Source organism: Drosophila miranda (assembly GCF_003369915.1).
Source record: "Drosophila miranda strain MSH22 chromosome Y unlocalized genomic scaffold, D.miranda_PacBio2.1 Contig_Y2_pilon, whole genome shotgun sequence".
NCBI lineage: Eukaryota > Metazoa > Arthropoda > Insecta > Diptera > Drosophilidae > Drosophila > Drosophila miranda.
In genome coordinates, this window is record NW_022881614.1 from 6,429,208 (window position 1) to 6,435,486 (window position 6,279).

Here is a 6,279-nt window from a genome sequence, read left to right on the forward strand (position 1 = left end):
AAATTTTGAGATATACGTTTTATAGTGAGATTTAACAGGAGTGCGGATACCAAATTTGGTTACTCTAGCCTTAATAGTCTCCGAGATTTGTGAATATCCCCAGATTTTCATCCTTTGCGGCGGCGGAAGGGGGTGTGGCGAAATTTTGAAACAAACTCGTCTCGGTCCGATATATTAGGAATGTGGATACCAAATTTTGTTGCTCTAGCTTTTATAGTCTCTGAGATCTAGGCGCTAATGTTTTACTCTAAGCGGCTATGCTACGTGTGTGTTAGAGAGAGACAGGGCGAGAAAAAATTAAATTGTTTTCCTGATTCTGGCTATAATAATTATACGATCTGGTTCAGATTTTGCACTCTAGAAGATATAGTCATCTTCTACGATTGTCGTATCGTCGAAATTGTGGATGCCACAGATTTTCGCCCTTTGTGGGGGCGGAAGTGGGCGGGGCGAAGTTTTGAAATATTTTTGTAGCAGTGACATATCACAGAAGTCTGGATCCAAAACATCGTTGCTCTAGCTCTTATAGTCTTTGAGCACTAGGCGCTGAAGGGGACGGACAGACGGACAGACGGACGGACGGACAGACGGACAGACGGACAGACAGACATGGCTCAATCGACTCGGCTATTGATGCTGATCAAGAATATATATACTTTATGGGGTCGGAAACGATTCCTTTTGGACGTTACACACATCCACTTTTACCACAAATCTAATATACCCCAATACTCATTTTGAGTATAGGGTATAAAAAAATGTCAAGAAAAAAATTTTGCTGGTATTTGAAGACTTGTTGCTTATCAACCGGAGTATGGACATTTGTATAAAGGAAATATTTAATAATGTTAAAATTCGGTTCTAATTATAATTAATAATTATATTTGCTCGGATGGAAATGTTTTTGAAATATTCATGCATATGCTTCTATTCGTATATACATATGTATGTGTGTATGTATGTATATCTCGATCGCGATACCTATTTTTGGTCTAAATACATATGTATTGCAAAAAACAGTTGCAAAATATCGTTGAAATAGCTTTAAATTAAAGACTGACTAGTTTCTGCATTAATTAGAGGCTGGGATACGAACATTTTCCTCAATATTTGATCTAGATGTAGTTCTTCATCTGGTTTTTGAATCTCTTTTACACCACAAATAAGTTGGATTACAGAAAGGCTGAAAAATTTCCATTGAAGAAACCAATTTGCACTTGTCGTAAAGATACGCACAGACTAGACCTACCTACCCCACTTTCTTGACGACTCCGCAACACATAAATATTTATATGCAAATGCATGTTTTATCTGTGTTTTACTTCGCAGCAATGAAAACGAGGACATAAAGTGCACATTCCTCTGCTCCAGTGGCTCCAGAAACGTGGGTTTTGGCTGCAGCCACGCAACGCAGGGCTATGGTCTGGGACTGGCCATTGCCTGCGGTGATGCCTCAGAGGTCGGGGTCATGGCACGCCTTAACATGGAGAGACGTCCGCCCAGCCGAGTGGGAAAGCATCTTCATCAGGTGGGTTTTCGGGTATATGAATGGCTTTCCGATAAGTTCCTTTCCACTTATCTACTAATAGGTAACCTACTACGCTATCGTGGTGGGTATTTTTCTGTTCTTCGTGGTGCTGTGCACCTTATCGGCGGACAAACAGTCCATGATTACCACGTCCCAAGTGAACACGTGCCTGGCGATTGCCCTGATCCCGCTCTTCTTGCCCAGCCTCCTGTTTCTGGGTCTGGTGCGGACGCAGAGGATTCTAAAGCAGAAGGAATACTACGTGCGGAACCTGGAGGCAGTCAGCACTTTGGGGCTGTCCACAGTGATCTGCGCGGACATGAGGGGCACAATGACCATGCAGCAGATGCGTGTGTCGGAGATATTCGTGGATGCGGATCTGCTGCGGGCGCAGAACCTGAACCTAGAGGAGTTGGGGCCGCGATTCATAGAGCTCATCCGGTCCTCGCTGCTGTGCAACGATGCAGTGTTCTGTCCGGGCTCGGTAGGAGTGCCCGTGGAAAAGAAGCGCATCTACGGGAGCAGCTATGACAGTGCTTTGCTCAAGTTCGGTCTAACCTTCATTCCCAACGTGGACCAGCTGCGTCGCGACCACGAGAAGGTGGCCAACTTGAGCTACAACAGCATCGACCACGTCCACGTGACAGTGCACAAGATCCGGCTCGAGAACGGCGGGTCTTGCCCACCCCCACGATGGTTAACGTGGAGCAGAACCACATGATAGTTGAGACCTGCCAGCGGCTGGGTTCCGTGGTCACCGTCATGGGATACTCCGTGCACGACACGCCCGCCCTGCGTCGCGCCCATGTGGGGGTGGCCAAGTCTGGGTGCTCGACCACGAGCCACTTCGGCGCCGACATCCTTCTGACGGACAGCACCTTCTCTAAGCTAGTGGCTGCCATCGAGGTGAGTCGCCTGCTGTTCGAAAACACGAAGAAGGCACTGGCTTACTGTCTGGCCACAAACACGGCCCTGATCCTGGTGCACGTGTCCTTCTTCCTGGTCAAGATCCCACTCCGCATATTCGTCATGCAAGTGTTTATCATATCTATATTCGTGAACTTGGTGAGAATTCCCTGAGAGGATGGGCTATCTGATTGAACATACTCCTTTACACAGCTGCCTGGCCTGACCCTGCTCTCGAGAGGGCCGAGGAGAAGCTGATGAAGCAGAAGCCAAAGATCTTCGACGACTTCCTGTGGAATAGACGGTAAGTACTGGTTCTCATCAGCCTTGTCCTTGCACACGAATTCCCCGCGCTTAGCTTGCTCTTTGTGTCCTGCATCCTGGTGGGTATCATAGAGGCTGCGGATGTCTTTATCATGTACTTCCTGTTTATGGCCCGCAACGGCTTCCTGCCCAGAACTTTGGTCGGCCTCAATTTTAAGTGGTATGACGAAACGGTCACAGACAACTGATTCGTATGGCCCGGAATGGGTAAATCTTACGCCAAGTACAAGTGAATCATATTTTATTTAACAAGCTTCGATATTTCCTGCAGAGTCCAAAGTCTCGCCAGCGCTTGGACTGTCAAGTATCCGCCATTTGCCAGATGACCCTCGCTGGGCAGTGCACCAATCTAATGTTGACCAGGACCGGACATGCCAATCTGCTAAGTCAACGTTTGCCTGAACCTGGCCATCGTTTATTATACCCTATACTCAACATGATTATTGGGGTATATTAGATTTGTGGTAAAAGTGGATGTGTGTAACGTCCAGAAAAAATCGTTTCCGACCCCATAAAGTATACATATTCTTGATCAGCATCTACAATAGCCGAGTCGATTGAGCCCTGTCTGTCTGTCCGTCTGTCCGTCTGTCCGTCCGTCCGTCCGTCCGTCTGTCCGTCCCCTTCAGTGCCTAGTGCTCAAAGACTATAAGAGCTAAAGCAACGATGTTTCGGATCCAGACTTCTGTGATATGTCACTGCTACAAAAATATTTCAAAACTTCGCCCCGCCCACTTCCGCCCCCATAAAGGACGAAAATCTGTGGCATCCACATTTTTAACGATACGATAAAACCAAAAACGCAGAATCGTAGAGAATCTAGAGTGTAAAATCTCAACCAGATCGTATAATTATTATAGCCAGAATCAAGAAAACAATTTCATTCTTTCTTGCTCTGTCTCTCTCTAACACACAGGTTTCATGGTTTGTTTTGCCAATTGCAAAATATGAGTTCAAGGATATCAGAACCTATAAGAGCCAGAGCAACCAAATTTGGTATCCACACTCCTGTGATATCTGACCTTGACCGTTTCGTGTCCAAATTTCGCCACACCCCCTTCCGGGCCCGCAAAGGACGAAAATCTGGGGCATCCACAAATCTCAGAGACTATTAAGGCTAGAGTAACCAAATTTGGTATCCGCACTCCTGTTAGATCTCACTATAAAACGCATATCTCAGAATTTCGCCCCACCCCCTTACGCCCCCACAAAGAACGAAAATCTGTTGCATCCACAATATTGCACATTCGAGATAATGATTCATAGATAATGACTATATCTATCAGATTGCTGAATCTGGATCAGATCGGAGCCAAAAGCAAGAAATCAATTTGCAGTGGCCACGCAGCGCCCGACGTCACGCTCAGACTGATTTTCTGTCTCTCTCGCACCCACTCTTTGTCGTGTGGTTCAATATTAGCGGCGTCTGCCGCAGGAGAGCCATACTGACTTAGTAGTTCAGTAGTAGTAGGCTCAGTTTTGCTATGACTTCTACGATTCTGCATTTTTGGTTTTATCGTATCTTTAAAAATGTGGATGCCACAGATTTTCGTCCTTTGTGGGGGCGGAAGTGGGCGGGGAAAAGTTTTGAAATATTTTTTTAGCAGTGACATTTCACAGATGTCTGGATCCAAAACATCGTTGCTCTAGCTCTTATAGTCTTTGAGCACTAGGCGCTGAAGGGGACGGACGGACGGACGGACGGACGGACGGACGGACGGACGGACGGACGGACAGACGGACAGACAGACAGGGCTCAATCGACTCGTCTTTTGATGCTGATCAAGAATATATATACTTTATGGGGTCGGAAACGATTCCTTCTGGACGTTACACACATCCACTTTTACCACAAATCTAATATACCCCAATACTCATTTTGAGTATCGGGTATAAAAATAGTAAAGAATTAAAGAATGATATTTTGGCCGACATTGTCAGAGTGAATCAAGGCTTAACATTGAGTTGATTAGGAAAGGACTTAAGACATATGATAAAGAAATTAATTCTATAGGAAAGATATTCCTTAATATAACTGTATATGTTTATATGATTTTACATTTAAAGTCAAATTTAATTGAAGTGCAAACACAAGAATGCAAGCAAAAGAAAAGAACAAGACAAAGCAAAGAGAATGTCGATGATCAAATTAATGCACGTTTATATGTGTGTGCATACGCACGCATATGTCCGAATTCTCTTCGAACGAAAGCTCGCTCTTGGCGTGTGAGCTATCACGCTCTCCCTTTCATTACGCTGCACCGCTGCTATACCCTGCTATTTCGCGGGTATGTTCGTACTCACGAATCGATGATCACATGTTGTCCACGACCCAGGTCACCCTAGATTCCGATTCCTGATCTTGTATTCACATCTTCTGCACAATTTTAGCTGACATAAATTTCCACTTTAATTCCTAGGCGTTGTCGATTCCGCATCAAGGTTGTTGAGTTGCATCTCGCAAGATACGATTAGAGGGCATTCAAAAGTCGATACAGATCGTCCGTACAACGGAAACGCTGGTAATTCGAAGCGGCCAAAAATAAGACACTGGAGGTTGCGTGGGGGGTTAGGCGTGAGAGCGCCAAAGCACGGCAGACCTCCAGTGACCAAGAGATTCTGTAATAGATTCGGAATTCAGTGAATGTACCAAACCTGCTTTCCTCTATAATCACCTTCTTTTTCTCTACGTAGCACTTTGCACTTTCACCACACAATATAGCTTGATCTTGCTTTTTAGTCGATTCTCCGCCGACTTGCAGTTATGTAATTTGGTATGTATTATGTAATACAGGGACACGTGAACTTCCACTAGAGTTTGCCACTATTGGCACAGGCACAACCGAAGTGTTTTGGGAGAAAAATGGAATTGATCCGCGTGTTCACCGTCGCTGTCGGCTTAAGCGGCATAGACGAGCTTTAACGGGACCCTTCCATGGAATTCGGTCTCGAGAGACGAAAAAGAACCTTCGAGCAATTAAAGCTCCATATTCGAAGTAGCTGTTTTTAAAGCCTTGGTGTTCGAACTAATCAAGTTGGCGCGTGATTTGAATCTGCTTTATATCTGGGAAATTATTAGGGAATTTAATCTGGGTTTGCTTCACTGGCCACTACACGTTCCCCCTCGTTTGATTTGCCTTTGCGTGCTCGTGCCCCACGTGGATTTTCCACACTGCCTCCGTCTGGTTGGGGGCAAAGAGTGCGTTCGTCTTCCTCCTGCCTCCGGCTGCCCCTCATTGGTTCTCTTTGCAGATTAGTCTTCTTCTGGTGGTACATATGGCCTCTGGTCTCGTTGGTAGCGTTCCTCGAAACTGCCCGGCGATACCTCCTCAGGCGATTCCCTGGAAGCTGGCTGGAGCTGGAGACTTTTTACTAAACGTAGCAGCATCTAGGATAAATGCAAATGCGAACATAATATGAAGTATTGTGTTAAAGCTGCTTACGCTGTTTATATCGCGCTTAATGTTTCATCCTTCCCGTCTTCCCTCTACAGTTGTCTGTGTTAAAAAAAAAAAGGAAAC

At 45.5% G+C, this 6,279-nt stretch overlaps 1 pseudogene; it reads left to right on the forward strand.

The window, feature by feature from the left end:
• Positions 1 to 1,557: 1,557 nt before the first annotated feature.
• Positions 1,558 to 6,192, forward strand: LOC117192955 (annotated as a pseudogene).
• The last annotated feature ends 87 nt before the right edge of the window (positions 6,193 to 6,279 follow it).